Below are 20,843 nucleotides of genomic sequence, written 5' to 3'. Positions count from 1 at the left end.
ATAGTAATTGCTTAACAAATGCCATGATTATTATTAGTAGTAGTATTTAGATGGAGAGGAAAGGTGGATTTCAGTGATGTTCTGAAGGTGGGACCAACAGGATTTAGTGATAGAAAATAATAATATATTATTATAGGTCTATAGATAGATGTATCCCCTTCCCTTAAAAAACCTCCTTCATGACCTTCAACTCTCTCCAATTGTTGCCCCATCTCCCTTCTATAATTTTTTTTTTCCAAACTTCTCTAGTAAGTTGCCCACACCTGCTGCATCCACTTCGTCTCCTCCCATTCTCTCCAGGATCCTCTCCAATCAGGCTTCCACCCATTTCATGCCACAGAAACTGTCTTCTCTAAGGTCAACAGTGGCATTCTTCTTGCCAAATCTAACAGTAATAATAATAATTATGGTATTTGTTAAGCACTTACTATGTCTCTACTCCATTCTAATCTTCTTCGACCGCTCTTTGATATTGTGGACCACTCCCTTCTCCTGGAAACATCATCCCACCTTGACTTCACTGACACTGTCCTCTCCTGGTTCTCCTTCTATGTCTCTGACTGCTTCTTCTCAGTCTCTTTCACAGACTCCTTCTCTGCCCCCCTCCCACTTTAACTTTGGGAGTCCCTCAAGGCTAGTTCTGAGTCCCCTTCTATTCTCCATTTACACCCATTCCCTTGAAGAATCCATTCTCTTCCATAGCTTCAACTACTACGTGGATGATTCCTAAATTTACTTCTCCAGTTCTGACTTTTGCCCTTCTCTGGAGTCTTGTATTTCCTCCTGCCCAGTAAGAAGCAGTGTGGCTTCGTGGAAGGAGCCCAGGCTTGGGAGTCAGAGGCTGTGAGTTCTAATCCCGGCTCTGCAACTCATCAGCTGTGTGACTTTGGGCAAGTCGCTTAATCAATCAATCAATCAATCATTCGTATTTATTGAGCACTTCATGTGTGCAGAGCACTGTACTAAGCGCTTGGGAAGTACTAGTTGGCAACACATAGAGACGGTCCCTACCCAACAGTGGGCTCACAGTCACAGCTTAACTTCTCTGTGCCTCAGCTACCTCACCTGTAAAAGGGGGATTAAGACTGTGAACCCCACATGGGACAATCTGATTATCTTGTATCTATCCCAGCACTTAGAATAGTGCTCAGCACATAGTAAGTGCTTAATACCATCGTTATTATTATTATTATTACCCACAAGTCCCATGGACACCTCAAATTAAACAAGTCAAAAACTGACACACCTTATCTACCTACCCACATCCTGTCTCCCCCCTATCTTTACTGCAGACCACAGACAACACCACTAACCGCCCTGGCTCACAAATTTGTAACCTTAGCATTATCCTTGACTCATGTCTCTTATTCAACCCACATATTCAATTTGTCACTGACTCCTATTGGTTCTACCTTGACAATATCACTAAAATCCACCCTTTCCTCTCAATCCAAACTGCTCCTCTACCGATCCAAGGATTCATCACATCTCACCTTGACTACTGCATCAGCCTCTTCACCGAACTCCCTGCCTCCTGTCTTTCCCCACACCAGTCCATTCTTCACTCTACTGCCTGGATCATTTTTCTAAAAAACTGTTCATTCCATGTCTCCCTACTCCTACAGCAGTTATCCGTCCACCTCCACATCAAACAGAAACTTCTTACCATCAGCTTTAAAATACTCAATCAGCTTGCCCCCTCATACCTTAACTCACTAATCTCCTACTACAACCCAATCTGCACTCTTTGCTCCTCTTACGCCAACTTATTGTTCCTCAGTCTCGTCTATCTTGTGCTGACCCCTTGCCCACGTTATCCCTCTGGCATGGAATTACTCTGTAATATACAAAGACCACCACTTTTCCCACCTTCAAAGTCTTATTAAAGTCACATTTCCTCTAAGAAGCCTTCCCTGATTAAATTCTCTTTTGCCCTTCTCCCACTTCCTTCTGTGTCACCTAAGCACTTGGAACTGTACCTTTTAAGCCTTTTATATTCACCCCACCCACATCCCCACGGCACTTATGTACATATATGTAATCTACCTATTCATTTCAAAGCCTGTCTTCCCTTCTAGACTATAAGCTCCTCATGAGCAGGAAATGTCGACCAACTCTGTTCTATTGTACAGTGCTTTAGTTCCATTGGTTGATTGATTAATAGCATTTCAAGTGTCAAATGGCTCTTCTGAAGTAACAGTGGCAGATGTAAGCTTCAGAATTTGAGAATGAGCTGTAGTTGCTTCTGGGCAAAGGTACAAATAAGAAGCCTTAAATTAATTCTGAGCTGCAGGGTATTGCAGACATAGATGCAACTGCTGAAGAGTGGTTATTCAAAATGAGTTTTACTCTCATTATCATTCTCTGCTGTACATTCTGTGTTTCAAAAGTGCTGAGCTAAGTAGCTTCCTTTTTTCCTGGATATTGTCCTAATCTAATAGCCATGTTTGGTGGAAGGCTTTAATATGAAAGTACCAGAGTAATTATAGGCATGTATTATAGAATTGAAACCCTTTCAGTATGACTTAGAAAATTCCTTTCCTAACAGGCCAGTGAGATGGGGGGGTTTGCACCTTTTTTCAGAGTATGGTATTTGTTAAGCGCTTATTATGTGTCAAACACTATTCTAAGCACTGGGGTAGATACAAGTCAATGAGGTTTCACAGAGTCCCTGCCCAATATGGGGCTCATAGTCAAAGTAAGAAGGAGGGCAGCCATTGAATCCCTATTTTGCAGTTGAGGAAACTGAGGCACAGAGAAGTCAGGTCACTTGCCCAAAGCCACACAGCAGGCTAGTGGTGGAGCTGGGATTAGAACACAGGTCCTCTGACTCTCAGGACTGTGCTTTATCCACTAGGCTGTACTGCTTCCCATGATTGGAATGGACCAATTTATTAATACATGTCACAAGTTCCTGTAAATTTATGACAGTATATTAAAAGTGATATAATATGCTGTTGCACTTATTGAATCAATATATTTATTCTTTCAAGATTAATTGCCTTTTATTTTTGTATTTCTTCAATTTTAGAAAGTTGTTCTATCCAACCCTATGTTGAAATGTCTAAGTAGCCTTCTGTGCACTGTGCTCAGCACTAATAATAACAGTAATACTACCAGTGTTTAGAACAGTGCTTGGCACATAGTAAGTGCTTAACAAATACCACTATTATTATTATTAATTATTTAATAATATACTATAATAGATGATATATAAATATACAATAATATTATTATCAATAATAATAATAGTACTTTTTAAGTGCTTACTATGTGTCAAGCACTGTTCTAAGTGCTGGGGTAGATACAAAGTAATCAGGTTGGACACAGTCCCTGTCACACATTGGGCTAACAGTCTTAATCCCCATTTTACAGATGAGGTAACTGAGGCCCCAGAGAAGTGAAGTGACTTGCCCAAGATCACACAGCAGACAAGTGGTGGAGCTAGTATTAGAACCCAGGTCCCTCTGACTTCCAGCCCTGTACTCTATCCACTAGGCTTTGCTGCATCTCTAAGTCAAGAACAGTGAGGCATTGAAAAATTCTATGGGGAAAAAATTTGGTTGTCATTCTTATGCTTTTCCTGACTAAGCCCTCATTTCCTCTTCTCCCACTCACTTCTGTGTTTCCTTTGAACATGAATTTGCACCCTTTTTTCATCCTTTCCTTTGTCACCCAGCACTTAAGTAGATACCCACAATTTAATTATTTATATTAATGTCTGTGGACCCCTCTAGAATGTAGGCTCGTTGTTGGCAGAGAATGAGTTTACCAAATCAATTTACTGTAGTCTCCCAATCACTTAGTACAGTGCTCTGCTCACAGTAAATGCACTATAAAAACTATTGAATGATTGATTCATGTATGTGAGTGATAGTGATGAGCAATTTGTTCCACACTAAGCACGTGAAATAGAACAGTGCTTGGCACATAGTAAGCACTTAACAAATACCATCATTATTATAGGAGGCCATTTTCTAATCCCTTACCTCCTAGCTCTTAGTTGGGCGGAGCAGGCACTAAGGATTTTGCAAAATGATACTTCAATCTCTTCAATTAAAACACCATCGTGGTAGTACCCATTTCCCAACTCTGTTGTATTGTGCTCTCCCAAGAATTTAGTACAGTACTCAGTACATAGTAAGTGCTCAAAAAATATGATTGATAAAAAATGATTGATTGATTCCCTAGGCCTTAAGGGAGAAAGAATATCCTATTACTAGTAGAAAATTCACTTGGAATGTTTTAATAATGGTGATGTTTTGCACATTCATCATGTTATCCCCTGTTTCCTATCTTATTATTATCATTATGCCTATCCACCTCCATATGAAACAAAAATTCCTCACCATTGGCTTTAAATCAGTCCATCACCTTGCCCCCTACTACCTCACCTCACTTCACTCCTTCTACATCCCAGCCCACATACTTCGCTCCTCTATTGCTATCCTTTTCACCGTACCCAGATCTTGCCTGAGATCTCAGAAACTCCTCACCCTGGGCTTCAAGGCTGTCCATCACCTCGCCCCCTCCTACCTCACCTCCCTTCTCTCCTTCTACTGCCCAGCCCGCACCCTCCGCTCCTCCACCACTAATCTCCTCACTGTACCTCGCTCTCGCCTGTCCCGCCATCGACTCCCGGCCCACGTCATCCCCCGGGCCTGGAATGCCCTCCCTCTGCCCATCCTCCAAGCTAGCTCTCTTCCTCCCTTCAAGGCCCTGCTGAGAGCTCACCTCCTCCAGGAGGCCTTCCCAGACTGAGCCCCTTCTTTCCTCTCCCCCTCGTCCCCCTCTCCATCCCCCCGTCTTACCTCCTTCCCTTCCCCACAGCACCTGTATATATGTATATATGGTTGTACATATTTATTACTCTATTTATTTATTTATTTATTTATTTATTTTACTTGTACATTTCTATCCTACTTATTTTATTTTGTTGGTATGTTTGGTTCTGTTCTCTGTCTCCCCCTTTTAGACTGTGAGCCCACTGTTGGGTAGGGACTGTCTCTATGTGATGCCAGTTTGTACTTCCCAAGCGCTTAGTACAGTGCTCTGCACATAGTAAGCGCTCAATAAATACGATTGATTGATTGATTGATTGATTGATCTCATAAGCAGCGTGGCTCAGTGGAAAGAGCTCGGGCTTCGGAGTTGGAGGTCATGGGTTCAAATCCCGGCTCTGCCACTTGTCAGCTGTGTGACTTTGGGCAAGTCACTTCACTTCTCTGAGCCTCAGTTACCTCATCTGTAAAATGGGGATTAAGACTGTGAGCCCCCCGTGGGACAACCTGATCACTTTGTAACCTCCCCATTGCTTAGAACAGTGCCTTGTACATAGTAAGTGTTTAATAAATGCTACTACTACTATTATCATTATTATTATTATTATTATTATTTTATCTCGCCTTTCTCGCCACTGACCCCTGGCTCACATCCTGCCTCTGCCCTGGAATGTCCTCCCTCCTCAAATCCACCAGGCAATTACTCTCCCCCACTTCCAAGTGCTTACTAAGGTGCTTCACACAGTAAGAGCTCAGTAAATATGACTGAAATATGATATGAAATATCAAACGCTCAAAGGTCACAGACCCTAGTGCATAATCAGTGCAAAAGGGAGAGCAAGCTGGGGAAAAATGGGTTTAATCCGGGAAGGCCTCTTGGAGGAGAGGCAAGAGGCAGAGAAGCTGTGAGGAGGCTGATGCAGTATTTGAGGAGAGACAGAAGAAGTGTCTGGATCAGCAGAGCAGCAGTTTGGATGGTACGTGATAGGCTTGAGTGCAGCTGTGGCTTTGCTTTGCAAAGAAGGAAATCATTTCAAGAAGCCCACCCTGGAGTTTAGCTCCTCTTTTTTTATGCCCAGGAAAGCCTTACTGAAGGCACCCAGTGCTTAGAACAGTGCTTTGCACATAGTAAGCGCTTAACAAATGCCATTATAAAAAAAAAAAAAAACATTTCCCCCGAGAGGCCTTTCCTGACTAGGTCCTCCTTCTCTCTTCTCCCACTCCCTTCTGCATCTCTCTGACTCACTCCCTTTGTTCATCCCCCTCTCAGCCCCAGAGCATTTATGTACATATCTGTCATTTATTTGTATTAATGTCTTTCTCCCCCGTAGACCGTAATCTCATTGTGGGAGGGGAGCGGTTTATTGTTGTGTTGTACTCTCCCGGCCACTTAATACAGTGCTCTGAATACAGTAAGCACTCAATAAATACCACAGATTAATTGCAGTTGCTGTACAGAAGCAGCGTGGCTTAGTGAAAAGAGCACAGGCTTGTGAATCAGAGATGGTGGGTTCAAATTCCGGCTCCAGCTGTGTGATTTTGGGCAAGTCACTTGACTTCTCTGTGCTTCTGTTACCTCATCTGTAAAATGGGGATTAAGACTGTGAGCCCCATGTGGGACAGCCTGATAACACTGTATCTACCCCAGCGCTTAGAACAGTGCTCGGCACATAGTAAGCACTTAACAAATACCATTATTATTGTTATTGTTATTTATTATTGTTATTATTATGGAAGGCACATTACTTCCAAGAGGCCTTCCCAGACTAAGCCCCATTTTTCCTCATCTCCCACTCCCTTCTGCATCACCCTGACTTGCTCCCTTTGCTCTTCCCTCACCCTCCAAGCACCACATCACTTATGTACATAAACTGTCACTTTATTTATTTGCACTGATGTCTGTTTCCCTGCCTCTAGACTGTAGGCAGGGAATGCCACTATTCATGGTTGTATTGAACTTTTCCAAGTGCTTAGTGCAATGCTCTGCAAATATTAAGTGCTTAATAAATACTACTGAATGAATCACTATTTGCTAAGTGTTTATTGTGCCAAGCACTGTATAAGCACCTGCACCATTACAATACAACAGAGTTGGTATGGATGATGCCTCCCACAAGGAGAGGGGGAGAAACAGCGAGGCCTGATGGAAAGAGCATGCACATGGGAGTCAGAAGACCTGAGTTCTAATCCCAGCTCTGTCAACTGCTTGCCGTGTGACCTCGGGCAAATCGATTAACTTCTCCGTGCCTCAATTCTCCTGTTTTTCCTCCTACTAATCAATCAATCAATCAATCAATCGTATTTATTGAGCGCTTACTATGTGCAGAGCACTGTACTAAGCGCTTGGGAAGTACAAATTGGCATCACATAGAGACAGTCCCTACCCAACAGTGGGCTCACAGTCTAAAAGGGGGAGACAGAGAACAGAACCAAACATACCAACAAAATAAAATAAGTAGGATAGAAATGTACAAGTAAAATAAATAAATAAATAGAGTAATAAATATGTACAACCATATATACATATATACAGGTGCTGTGGGGAAGGGAAGGAGGTAAAATGGGGGGATGGAGAGGGGGACGAGGGGGAGAGGAAAGAAGGGGCTCAGTCTGGGAAGGCCTCCTGGAGGAGGTGAGCTCTCAGCAGGGCCTTGAAGGGAGGAAGAGAGCTAGCTTGGCGGATGGGCAGAGGGAGGGCATTCCAGGCCCGGGGGATGACGTGGGCTGGGGGTTGATGGCGGGACAGGCGAGAACGCGGCATGGTGAGGAGATTAGCGGCAGAGGAGCGGAGGGTGCGGACTGGGCTGGAGAAGGAGAGAAGGGAGGTGAGGTAGGAGGGGGCGAGGTGATGGACAGCCTTGAAGCCCAGGGTGAGGAGTTTCTGCCTGATGCGCAGATTGATTGGTAGCCACTGGAGATTTTTGAGGAGGGGAGTAACATGCCCAGAACATTTCTGGACAAAGACAATCCGGGCAGCAGCATGAAGTATGGATTGAAGTGGGGAGAGACATGAGGATGGGAGATCAGAGAGAAGGCTGATACAGTAGTCCAGACGGGATAGGATGAGAGCTTGAATGAGCAGGGTAGCGGTTTGGATGGAGAGGAAAGGGCGGATCTTGGCAATGTTGCGGAGCTGAGACCGGCAGGTTTTGGTGACGGCTTGGATATGAGGGGTCAATGAGAGAGCGGAGTCGAGGATGACACCAAGGTTGCGGGCCTGTGAGACGGGAAGGATGGTAGTGCCGTCAACAGAGATGGGAAAGTGAGGGAGAGGGCAGGGTTTGGGAGGGAAGACAAGAAGTTCAGTCTTGGACATGTTGAGTTTAAGGTGGAGGGCAGACATCCAGATGGAGATGTCCTGAAGGCAGAAGGAGATGCAAGCCTGGAGAGAGGGGGAGAGAGCAGGGGCAGAGATGTAGATCTGGGTGTCATCAGTGTAGAGATGATAGTTGAAGCCCTGGGAGTGAATGAGGTCACCAAGGGAGTGAGTGTAGATCGAGAACAGAAGGGGACCAAGCACTGAACCTTGGGGAACCCCCACAGTAAGGGGATGGGAGGGGGAGGAGGAGCCTGCAAAAGAGACTGAGAATGAATGACCGGAGAGATAAGAGGAGAACCAGGAGAGGACGGAGTCTGTGAAGCCAAGGTCGGATAGCGTGTTGAGAAGAAGGGGGTGGTCCACAGTGTCGAAGGCAGCTGAGAGGTCAAGGAGGATTAGGATAGAGTATGAGCCGTTGGATTTGGCAAGCAGGAGGTCATTGGTGACCTTTGAGAGGGCAGTTTCAGTGGAGTGTAGGGGACGGAAGCCAGACTGGAGGGGGTCGAGGAGAGAGTTCGTTTTGAGGAATTCGAGGCAGCGCGTGTAGACAACTCGTTCAAGGAGTTTGGAAAGGAATGGTAGGAGGGATATGGGGCGATAACTAGAAGGTGAGGTGGGGTCAAAAGAGGGTTTTTTTAGGATGGGAGAGACATGGGCATGTTTGAAGGCAGAGGGGAAGGAACCAGTGGAGAGTGAGTGGTTGAAGATGGAGGTTAAGGAGGGGAGAAGGGATGGAGTGAGAGATTTCATGAGATGAGAGGGAATGGGGTCAGAAGCACAGGTGGCCGGAGTAGCACTTGAGAGGAGTGAGGAGAGCTCCTCTGAGGATACTGCTGGGAAGGATGGGAGAGTAGCAGAGAGTGTTGAGAGCCGGGGGGTTGGAGAAGTGGGGGGAGTGACTTTGGGGAGGTCAGACCTGATGGATTAAATTTTGTTAATGAAGTAGGAGGCCAGATCGTTGGGGGTGAGGGAAGGAGGAGGGGGAGGAACCGGGGGCCTGAGAAGGGAGTTAAATGTACGGAAGAGCTGGCGGGGATGATGAGCATGGGTGTCAATAAGGGAGGAGAAATAGGTTTGTATGGCAGAGGAGAGGGCTGAGTTAAGGCAGGAAAGGATAAACTTGAAGTGAACGAGGTTGGCATGGTATTTAGCCTTTCGCCAGCAGTGTTCGGCAGCTCGAGCATAAGAGCGAAGGAGGCGGACAGTGGCAGTGATCCAGGGCTGTGGGTTTGTGGTACGAGAGCGGCAAAGGGAAAGGGGAGCGAGTGAGTCTAGCTGAGTAGAAAGGGTAGAGTTGAGAGCAGTAATCTGATCATCAAGACTGGGTAGAGAGGAGAGGGAGGTGAGGTGGGGTGTGAGGCGCTCAGAAGGATGGATGGGGTCAAGAGAGCGGAGATCTCTGTGAGGGAGTAATATGGATTGACCGGGGAAAGGAGTGTGAGTGAGGAGGCAGGTGAGAAGATTATGATCAGAGAGAGGGATTTCAGAGTTGGTGAGAGTGGACACAGTGCAGCGATAGGAGATGATGAGGTCGAGAGTATGACCAAGTTGGTGAGTGGGTGAGGTGGGGTGGAGCAAGAGGTTGGCAGCGTCGAGGAGAGATAAATGGCGGGCGGCAGAGGAGTCATCAGGGATATCCATGCGGATGTTGAAGTCTCCAAGGATCAGAGTGGGCATGGAAAACGAGAGAAGGAAGGTGAGGAAGGGGTCAAAATCGTTAAAGAAGTTGGAGGTGGGGCAGGGGGGCAGTTGATGACGGCTACAAGAATCTGGAGGGGGTGGGAGAGGCGAATAATGTGGGCTTCAAAGGAAGGGAAGGAAAGGGAAGGGGGAGGAGGGATAGTGCGAAAGCGACATTAGGGGCGAGAAGGAAACCGGCACCTCCTCCTTTTCCGGTGACTCTGGGGGAGTGGGAGAAGAAGAGGCCTCCACTGGAGAGAGCAGCAGAAGAGACCGTGTCGTCCGGAGACAACCATGTTTCAGTTACGGCGAGGAGAAGTAGAGAGCTGGAAAGAAATAGGTCCAGGATGAAAGGGATCTTACTTAAAACGGGGCGGGGGTTCCAGAGGCCACACTTGGCAGCAGCTGTCGAGGGAGGGGAGGGAGGGGGAAGGGTGCGAGGGGTGGGGAGGGTTTGGATTGGGATGAGTTGGCGGGGGCCTGGGCGGGGAGAGTGGGAAGAGGGGTGGTGATGGGAAAGGAGAACTGGGATAGGGTGGGGGTGGGGAGAAGGGGAGGGAGGGGGCCGGGAGGGAGGAGTGGAGGACTGGCGCTGGTACAGAGGGATCCTTAGAAGGGGGTGAGGGGGAGTGGTCTTGGTGGGGGAGAGGGAGGGAAAAAGCTGGGTAGGAGAGGGGAAGGGGAAGGTGAGGAATGGGAATGGCAGTTGGGAGCAAGGGAATTGAAAGTTCATGGTGTTCAAAGTTCATGAGTGACAGTACAGGGGGAGGTTAGCAATTGAGATGCAGAAGTGATAAAACAGTAGCAATGATATAAGCAGGCGATGGCATCACAGGGGGTAGTTATACAATTAACATGCTATGGCAATAATAAATTGGCAGATAATGATTTCACAAAGAGCAGGTACAAACTATTATGTGCTGGAGTAGGGTAAGACTGTGAGCCTCATGAGGGACAGGGTCTGTGAAGAACCTAATTAACTTGTATCTATCCCAGTGCTTAGAACAATGCTTGCTACTAGTAAGTGCTTCACAAATACCATAAAAAGGAGTTTCCAAACCAGAAAGATGATTTTATAGACTAGAGGGAGGAGTTTACAGACTAGAGGGATGCCCAGCTTTAACGGTGTCCAGTACAGTGCTCTGCACATAGTAAGCGCTCAATAAATATGATTGATTGATTGATTGATCATGGGTAGCAGATGCAGTGTGTAGCCATAGAGCAGATGATCTCTGGGTGCCTTTTCAGCAGCAGCAGTAGCCAAATAGTAATTACTTTGCTGTCATTGTTTTAGAAGGCAATTAGTGAGTATGGCACAAATTTGGGTCATGCAGAGTCAGAAGTACTATCTATGGGTAGTTAAAAATCAGGGGATTGGAAGAATTTAAAGTAGTGAAAAAGAAAGCCAAGGATGGAAAATAGAAGCAAAAACTGCACTTCTGTGCTTCTGAAACTTTTTCTGACAGGAATCTTTCCTGAAAGGCTCCTACTCAAGAGATTCTCTCTTCACACCCTTTCCCTCTTCCAGAAAATTTTCCAAACCCATGAACAAAAACTTATTCATTTGAACAGGGCAGAAGCTCCATTGCTTGCAGGGACAAGCATGGACAATACCAGAGAGGAGACCCAGGTGACAAAATAATCAGCTCGATATGGCATGACTGACAGGAACCCTGGGGCTACAGACTTCTGATTCTTTCATTCATTCATTCAAACGTATATATTCATTCATTCATTTAATAGTATTTATTGAGCACTTACTGTGTGCAGACCACTGTACTAAGCGCTTGGGAAGTACAAGTTGGCAACATATAGAGACGGTCCCTACCCAACAGTGGGCTCACAGTCTAGAAGACTGTCTAGAAGTGGCAGTTACTGAGCACTATGTGCAGAACCTGTACTAGGGGCTTGAGAGAGTACCATAGAGTCAGCAGACACTATCCCTGCCCTCAAGGAGCCTACAATCCAAGGGACATGCTCCCCAGAAAATCTAGCCTGACAAGTGATTTTATTAGTCAGACGGGTAAATCTCAACCTCCTAATTTAGACAACCACAACTGGGGAAGAAATTCCTCTTTGTAATACTATATCTAAATTTTCCTCCCCAGCCCTCCAAGTTATTCTGAGATGTAATAGCAGCCGCCTTGCAGAATAACTATTGGTTGGCACCCATTAACATTATTGCTATTGTAAGCTCCCTGAGGAAAGGAATCTACCAACTCTATTATCTCCTGACCTCCCCAACACTTAGTACAATGTCCTACACACAGTAAGGACTCAATACCACTGACTGTTAAAGTTGCTGTAAAAGAACAACACTGGCCAGGCCACCGTTGCTTATAGATTTTCCCCTGTGGGACAAACTTTCTGCAATACTGCTGCTGGCTTCTTTACTGATCGGCCCTCAGAGAAACCCTACAGATGGAGGGAAGCACTTGATTATTTCAACAGGAATTCTTTCCACCTGGCTCTAAAGGTTGACTGAAGACTGAATTTCAAAGGCACTGATATTTTTATTTTTAGCACTGGAAGCCCTGTTTTAAATACTGCCTAGTCAGTTAACTGAAGCCAGGAACCCATCCAATCCAAACACCATCCCCAGAGGTTGAAGGCGACCTTGAAGGGCTAGACTTAAAGGGAAAAAGGACCATACAACTAGACGTCTACAACTCTAATTAACCAAAATCCCCCTTAAGATTTCACCTTGTCCTCTTCCAGAACAATCTGGCTTTCCCATCTCATGCACTTTGAGAACTTCCCCAACGAAATCTGAGGTTAGTTTATTTTTAAATCAGATACACCAAACACCATTAAACGGTTTTATAAAAATGTGTCATCCTACTGGTTTTACTTAAAGCTCCTAATTGGGCATTTTTTCATGACATACCTCTTTTGACAAACTGCTCTACCTGTGCTTTGACTGTTTCTTTGTGGAAAGGGCCATGCCATTTCCTTGGTTTTGTTCCTCCTTCCCCACTCCTCCCAGGACTTGTCCAAATCACTAGGGAAGGGCTTCTGTCCCTGGGTGAACACACTACTTCCAAGTATCCAGACTGTGTGAACAATGCAATGCAATGGAGAAGCAGCATGGCTCAGTGGGAAGAGTATGGGCTTTGGAGTCAGAGATCACGTGTTCAAATCCCAGCTCCGCCACCTGTCAGCTGCGTGACCCCGAGCAAGTCACTCAACTTCTCTGGGCCTCAGTCACCTCATCCGTGAAATGGGGATTAAGACTGTGAACCCCCCGTGGGACAACCTTGAGCACTTACTGTGTGCAGAGCACTGTACTAAGCGCTTGGAAAATACAGCGCTCTACACACAGTAAGTGCTCAATAAATACGATTGAATGAAAGTACAATTTGGCAACAGAGACAATCCCTACCCAACAACGAGCTCACAGTCTAGAAGGGGGGAGACAGACAACAAAACAAAACAAAGCAAGTAGACAGGCAACAATGTGGCTCAGTGGAAAGAGCCCAGGCTTGGGAGTCAGAGGTCATGGGTTCTAATCCTGACTCTGCCACATGTCTGCTGTGTGACCTTGGGCAAGTCACTTAACTTCTCTGAGCCTCAGTTACCTCATCTGTAAAGTGGGGATGAAGACTGTGAGCCCCATGTGGGACAACCTGATCACCTTGTATGCACCCCAGCACTTAGAACAGTGCTTTTGCACATAGTAAGTGCCTAACAAATGCCATCATTATTATTATTTATTATTATAAATAGAATTATAGATACACATCATTAATAAAACCAAGACTGTGTCCAACCCGATTATCTAGGTCTACCCCAGAGCTTAGTACAGTGCCTCACACAGTACAGTACTACAATTATTAATTATTATTACTATGAAAAACTATTTGGAGAAAAAGCTTAGTTGTCATTCATATTCCAGCACATTGCCGCTAATGGTGGGATATCATCCATGTATGTGATGGTCAGCCTCGTGAGTCACAGTGCCTGCTACAGAGTAAATGCTTAACAAATGTTATTATTAGTTTTACTGTGATCCAGCTTCGGGGACTCCAGCCTTTAGGAGAAATCTTCGGATATGATGGAATGCTGGGAAGTCTGTGGCAGTTTGCAATCATATTATGCCTGGAGCTTGAGGACTCCAAGAACTGTGTGTAGCTGATTTATTTTACATTTCTTTGCACTCTTAACGTTGTTCTTCACATATGGTTCCACGAGTCTGCTTACCCTCAATTAGACTGTAAGCCCTTTGCCGTCCTGGCCCTGGGTGCAATCTGTTTACCTTGTACCAGAGTGCTTCCAGGAATAAACTCTTAAAAAATACTAATTTTACTACAAGGTCACAGAACAGCTCTCTCACCTCATTCTCCACCCACAGGAGTTGCAGGATATGGCTGTAGGGCAAAGATGAGTTTACCTTAAAAAGAAATCTCTCCAGGGAGAGGAGCAGATAATCACTCTGGAATTTCAAAGTAATGTGGGGCTAATGATAGGCTCTGGTATCTGCAGTTCCTGCTCACAACTATCATACTGAGTAGAATGCCCTCTTTCTCGGTGTTATTTATCAGCGTGGGACTAGGATATATATATATAATACACACACACACACATATACACACATATATACACACATATATACATACATATATACTAATTTAGGATACTATATATATACTGTAGGTATACTGGTTATTTCTATATTTTATATGTTCTGTAATAATAGAGAAGCAGCGTGGCTAATTAGAAAGAGCCCAAGCTTGGGAGTCAGAGGTCATGGGTTCTAAGCCCAGCTCTGCCAATTGTCAGCTGTGTGACTTTGGGCAAGTCACTTAACTTCTCTGTACCTCAGTTACCTCATCTGTAAAGTGGGGATTAAGACTATGAGCCTCAAGTGGGACAGGGACTGCAACCAACACCATTTGCTTGATCTACCCCAGCACTTAATACAGTGCTAAGGCACTGTATTACATCTAATCATCTTCAACATCTCAGTTGCCTTTGACACTGTCAACCACCCCCTTTTCCTGGAAACATTACCTTACCTGGGCTTCACTGACACTGTCATCACCTGGTTCTCCTTTTATCTCTCTGTCTGCTCATTCTCAGTCTCCTTCATGGGCTCCTCCTCCCCCTCCCATCCCCTAATTCTGGGGGTCCCTCAAGGTTTAGTTCTGGGTCCCCTTCTATTCTCCATCTACACCCATTTCCTTAGAGAATTCATTCACTCACATGGCTCAATCTCAACTATCTAGCTACCGACATCTCACCCACGTCCTGCCTATGGCCAGGAATGCCCTCCCTCTTCATGTCTGACAGTTACTCTCCTTCCTTCAAAGCTTTACGTAAGGCACATCTCCTCCAAGAGGCCTTTCCTGACTAAGCCTCACTTTCCTCTTCTCCCACTCCCTTCTGCATCACCCTGACTTGCTCCCTTTATTTAACCCCCTCCCAGCCCCACAACACTTATGCACATATCTGTAATTTACTTATTTATTTATTTATTTATTTATTTATTTATTTATTTATTTATATTAATGTCTGCTTCCCCCTCTAGACTGTGAGCTCACTGTGGCCAGGGAATGTGTCTGGTTATTCTTTATAGTGTACTATCCCAAGCTTTTAGTACAATGCTCTGCACACAGTAAGTGCAGATTGAATGAATGAATGAATGAATGCTTGGCACCCAGTGAGCGATTACAGAAGCAGCGTGGCTTAGTGGAAAGAGCCCTGGCTTGGGAGCTAGAGTTCGTGGGCGCTAATCCTGGCTCTGCCACTTGTCTGCTGTGTGACTTTGGGCAAGCCACTTAACTTCTCTGAGCCTCAGTTCCCTCATTTGTAAAATGGGGATGAAGACTGGGAGCCCCACGTGGGACAACCTGATTACCTTGTATCTCCCCCAGCACTTAGAACAGTGGTTGGCACATAGTAAGCGCTTAACAAATGCCAAAATTATTATTATAGTGGATAGAGAACAGGCCTGGGAGTCAGAAGGTCATGGGTTCTATTTGCTTCAAAGCTCTCCATCACCTTGCCCCCTCCTACCTCACCTCCTTTCTCTCCTTCTACAGCCCAGCCTGCCCACTCTGCTCCTCCGGTGCTAACCTTTTCTCACTGTTCGGCCCCTGGCCCATGTCCTACCTCTGGCCTGGAATGGCCTCCCTCCTCACATCTGCCAAACTAGCTCTCTTCCCCCCTTCAAAGCCCTACTGAAAGGTCACCTCCTCCAGGAGGTCTGCCCACACTAAGCCCCCTCTTCCTCAGCTCCCCCTCCCCTCCGCATCACCTCACCTTGCTCCCTTTGTTCTCCTCCCCACAGCATTTATGTATATATGTGTATATCTTTAACTATATTTATTTATATTGATGCCTGTTTACTTGTTTTGTTGTGCATATAATTATAATTCTATTTATTTATATTGATGCCTGTTTTTCTTGTTTTAATGTCTGTCTCTCCCCTTCTAGACTGTAAGTCCTTTGTGGGCAGGGATTGTCTCTATCGCTGAATTGTACTTTGCAAGCAGTTCAGTGCTCTGCACAGAGTAAGTGCTCAATAAGTACAATTGAATGAATCAATGAATGAATGCCTGTCACATAGTAAGCACTTAACAAATACCATCATCATTATTATTACTAACAAATACCTTAATTATTAACAATAGCAACTGGGAATCAACAGGGTTGTGTCTTGGGGAATTTTCTTCAGGATCTAGGTCCTGATTGTGTTTCTTCTAATAGAAGGGAGGATGTAGGGGCGGGGATTGTCTGTCTTACAGTACAGTACTGTACTCTCCCAAGTGCTTAGTACAGTACTCTGCACACAGTAAGAGTTCAGTAATAATAATAATGATGGTATTTCTTAAGCGCTTACTATGAGAAGAAGGAGGAGGAGGAGGAGGAGGAGGAGGAGGAGGAGAAGAAGAGGAGAAGAAGAAGAATAAGAAGGAAGAAGAAGAAGAAGAAGAAGAAGAAGAAGAAGAAGAAAGAAGAAGAAAGCAGAAGAAAGCAGAAGAAGAAGAAAGAAGAGGAAGAGGAAGAGGAAGAGAAAGAAGAAGAAGAAGAAGAAGAAGAAGAAGAAGAAGAAAGAAGAAAAAGAGGTCATGGGTTCTATTCCCAGCCCCACCACATGTCTGCTAAAGCAGAGTGGCTCAGTGGAAAGAGCACGGACTTTGGAGTTAGAGGTCATAGGTTCAAATCCCGACTCCACCAACTGTCAGTTGTGTGACTTTGGTCAAGTCACTTAACTTCTCTGTGCCTCAGTTACCTCTCTGTAAAATGGGGATTAAGAGTGTGAGTCCCCCCGTGGGACAACCTGATCACCTCGGGGACTTCAACATCCACATGGATATCCCTGATGACTCCTCTGCCACCCGCCTTCTATCTCTCCTCGACGCTGCCAACCTCTTCCTCCACCCCACCTCACCCACTCACCAACTTGGTCATACCCTCGACCTCATCATCTCCTATCGCTGCACTGTGTCCACCTTCACCAACTCTGAAATCCCTCTCTCTGATCATAATCTTCTCACCTGCCTCCTCACTCACACTCCTTTCCCCTGCAAATCCATATTACTCCCTCACAGAGATCTCCGCTCTCTTGACCCCATCCATCTTTCTGAGCGCCTCACACCCCACCTCGCCACCCTCTCCTCTCTGCCCAAGTCTTGATGATCAGATTAATGCTCTCAACTCTACCCTTTCTACTCAGCTAGACTCACTCGCTCCCCTTTCCCTTCGCCGCTCTCGTACCACTAACCCACAGCCCTGGATCACTGCCACTGTCCGCCTCCTTTGCTCTTATGTTCGAGCGGCCGAATGCTACTGGCGAAAGGCTAAACACCATGCCAACCTCGTTCACTTCAAGTTTATCCTTTCCTGCCTTAACTCAGCCATCTCCTCTGCCAGACAAAACTATTTCTCCTCCCTTATTGACACCCATGACCATCAGCCCCACCAGCTCTTCCGTACATTCAACTCCCTTCTCAGGCCCCTGGTTCCTCCCCCTCCTCCTTCCCTCACCCCCAACGATCTGGCCTCCTACTTCATTAACAAAATTAAATCCATCAGGTCTGACCTCCCCAAAGTCACTCCCCCCACCCCCTTCTCCAACCCCCCGGCTCTCAACACTCTCTGCTACTCTCCCATCCTTCCCAGCAGTATCCTCAAAGGAGCTCTCCTCCCTCCTTTCAAGTGCTACTCCGGCCACCTGTGCTTCTGACCCCATTCCCTCTCATCTCATGAAATCTCTCGCTCCATCCCTTCTCCCCTCCTTAACTTCCATCTTCAACCGCTCACTCTCCACTGGTTCCTTCCCCTCTGCCTTCAAACATGCCCATGTCTCTCCCATCCTACAAAAACCCTCTCTTGACCCCACCTCACCTTCTAGTTATTGCCCCATATCCCTCCTACCATTCCTTTCCAAACTCCTTGAACGAGTTGTCTACACGCGCTGCCTCAAATTCCTCAATACCAACTCTCTCCTCGACCCCCTCCAGTCTGGCTTCCGTCCCCTACATTCCACGGAAACTGCCCTCTCAAAGGTTACCAATGACCTCTTGCTTGCCAAATCCAACGGCTCATACTCTATCCTAATCCTCCTCAACCTCTCAGCTGCCTTCGACACTGTGGACCACCCCCTTCTCCTCAACACGCTATCCGACCTTGGCTTCACAGACTCCATCCTCTCCTGGTTCTCCTCTTATCTCTCCGGTCGTTCATTGTCAGTCTCTTTTGCAGGCTCCTCCTCCCCCTCCCATCCCCTTACTGTGGGGGTTCCCCAAGGTTCAGTGCTTGGTCCCCTTCTGTTCTCGATCTACACTCACTCCCTTGGTGACCTCATTCGCTCCCACGGCTTCAACTATCATCTCTACGCTGATGACACCCAGATCTACATCTCTGCCCCTGCTCTCTCCCCCTCTCTGCAGGCTCGTATCTCCTCCTGCCTTCAGGACATCTCCATCTGGATGTCTGCCCGCCACCTAAAACTCAACATGTCCAAGACTGAACTTCTTGTCTTCCCTCCAAAACCCTGCCCTCTCCCTGACTTTCCCATCACTGTTGACGGCACTACCATCCTTCCCATCTCACAGGCCCGCAACCTTGGTGTCATCCTCGACTCCGCTCTCTCGTTCACCCGTCACATCCAAGCCATCACCAAAACCTGCCGGTCTCAGCTCCGCAACATTGCCAAGATCCGCCCTTTCCTCTCCATTCATACCGCTACCCTGCTTGTTCAAGCTCTCATCCTATCCCGTCTGGACTACTGCATCAGCCTACTCTCTGATCTCCCATCCTCGTGTCTCTCCCCACTTCAATCCATACTTCATGCTGCTGCCCGGATTGTCTTTGTCCAGAAACGCTCTGGGCATGTTACTCCCCTCCTCAAAAATCTCCAGTGGCTACCAATCAATCTGCGCATCAGGCAGAAACTCCTCACCCTGGGCTTCAAGGCTGTCCATCACCTCGCCCCCTCCTACCTCACCTCCCTTCTCTCCTTCTCCAGCCCAGTCCGCACCCTCCACTCCTCTGCCGCTAATCTCCTCACCGTGCCGCGTTCTCACCTGACCCACCATCGACCCCTGGCCCACGTCATCCCCTGGGCCTGGAATGCCCTCCCTCTGCCTATCCGCCAAGCTAGCTCTCTTCCTCCCTTCAAGGCCCTACTGAGAGCTCACCTCCTCCAGGAGGGCTTCCCAGACTGAGCCCCTTCCTTCCTCTCCCCCTCATCCCCCTCTCCATTCCCCCATCTTACCTCCTTCCCTTCCCCACAGCACCTGTATATATGTATATATGTTTGTACATATTTATTACTCTATTTATCTATTTATTTATTTATTTATTTATTTTACTTGTACATATCTATTCTATTTATTTTATTTTGTTAGTATGTTTGGTTTTGTTTTCTGTCTTTCGCATCTAGACTGTGAGCCCACTGTTGGGTAGGGACTATCTCTATATGTTGCCAACTTGTACTTCCCAAGCGCTCATTAAATATGATTGATTGATTGATCACCTTGTAACCTCCCCAGCGCTTAAAACAGTGCTTTGCACATAGTAAGCACTTAACAAATACCATCATTATTATTATTATTATTCTCTGTGCCTCAGTTCCCTCATCTGTAAAATGGGGATGGAAAACTGTGAGCCCCCAGTGGGACAACCTGATCACCTTGTAACCTCCCCAGCGCTTAGAGCAGTGCTTTGCACATAGTAAGCGCTTAAACAAATGCCATTATTATCATTACTATTATGTGACAAACACTGTTCTAAGCGCTGGAGCAATCAATCAATCGTATTTATTGAGCGCTTACTGTGTGCAGAGCACTGTACTAAGCGCTTGGGAAGTACAAGATGGCAACATATAGAGACGGTCCCTACCCAACAGTGGGCTCACAGTCTAGAAGCACTGTTCTAAGCGCTGGATAAGTACGAATGAACGAACGAACGAATGAACGAACGAATGAATGAATGAAGGAATGAATGAATGAATGAATGAATGAATGAATGAATGAATGAATGAAGGGCGACACCCACGCCAGGCGTTGCCATGGCCACATCCGGGTACTTCTCCTTCGGCGTTTTACAAATCGAGCCGTTGGGCGCATTCGAACCCCCTGCCAACCAATCAGCGAGGAGCATGAGCGGCAGGGGGGACGGGCCAATCGTAAGGCCTCGCCGTCGACTAATGGGGAGGACGGTCACAAACCAGCCTCCCCCTTCACCCAATCGGTGCGGCGCTTAGGGCGGACGAAACCGATGGCCCCGGGACCCTCCGCGTCGGGGGCGGGCCAATCGTAGGCCTCGCCGTCGCCCCGGCGGCGCCGGCCAATGGAGAGGCGGGACGCAAAGCGGCCCTTCCTGTTCCCCCAATGGGGAGCGAGCTTAGGGCGGGCGATCGGTTTTTGAATCGGCGGCGCGGGATGGAGGCCGGCGGACACGTTTGAGAAGGTCGGGGGGCCGAGCCGCGTCCGGGACAGGTGAGCGGGGTCACCGGGGTCACCGGGGTCACCGGGGTCACCGCCACGGGACCCCAGGCAGACAGTCAATTCCCTCCATCGTAATAATACTAATAATACCGTTGGTGGGTAGGGACC

At 46.7% G+C, this 20,843-nt stretch overlaps 1 protein-coding gene across 6 annotated transcripts in view; it reads left to right on the top strand.

Annotated features, from left to right (window-relative positions):
* Positions 1-20,657: 20,657 nt before the first annotated feature.
* Positions 20,658-20,843, top strand: part of ECT2 (epithelial cell transforming 2) — a 74,472-nt gene continuing 74,286 nt past the window's right edge. For all 6 annotated transcript variants that reach the window (XM_038743276.1, XM_038743274.1, XM_038743275.1 and 3 more), the window contains exon 1: positions 20,658-20,726. The gene's annotated coding sequence lies outside the window, so the exon portion shown is untranslated. The remainder of the gene's footprint in view (positions 20,727-20,843) is intronic.

This window comes from Tachyglossus aculeatus, chromosome 1 (genome assembly GCF_015852505.1).
Source record: "Tachyglossus aculeatus isolate mTacAcu1 chromosome 1, mTacAcu1.pri, whole genome shotgun sequence".
Taxonomy (NCBI): Eukaryota; Metazoa; Chordata; class Mammalia; order Monotremata; family Tachyglossidae; genus Tachyglossus; species Tachyglossus aculeatus.
Note: the sequence above shows the minus strand (reverse complement) of the source record. Positions and strands in the feature narration are given on the sequence as shown.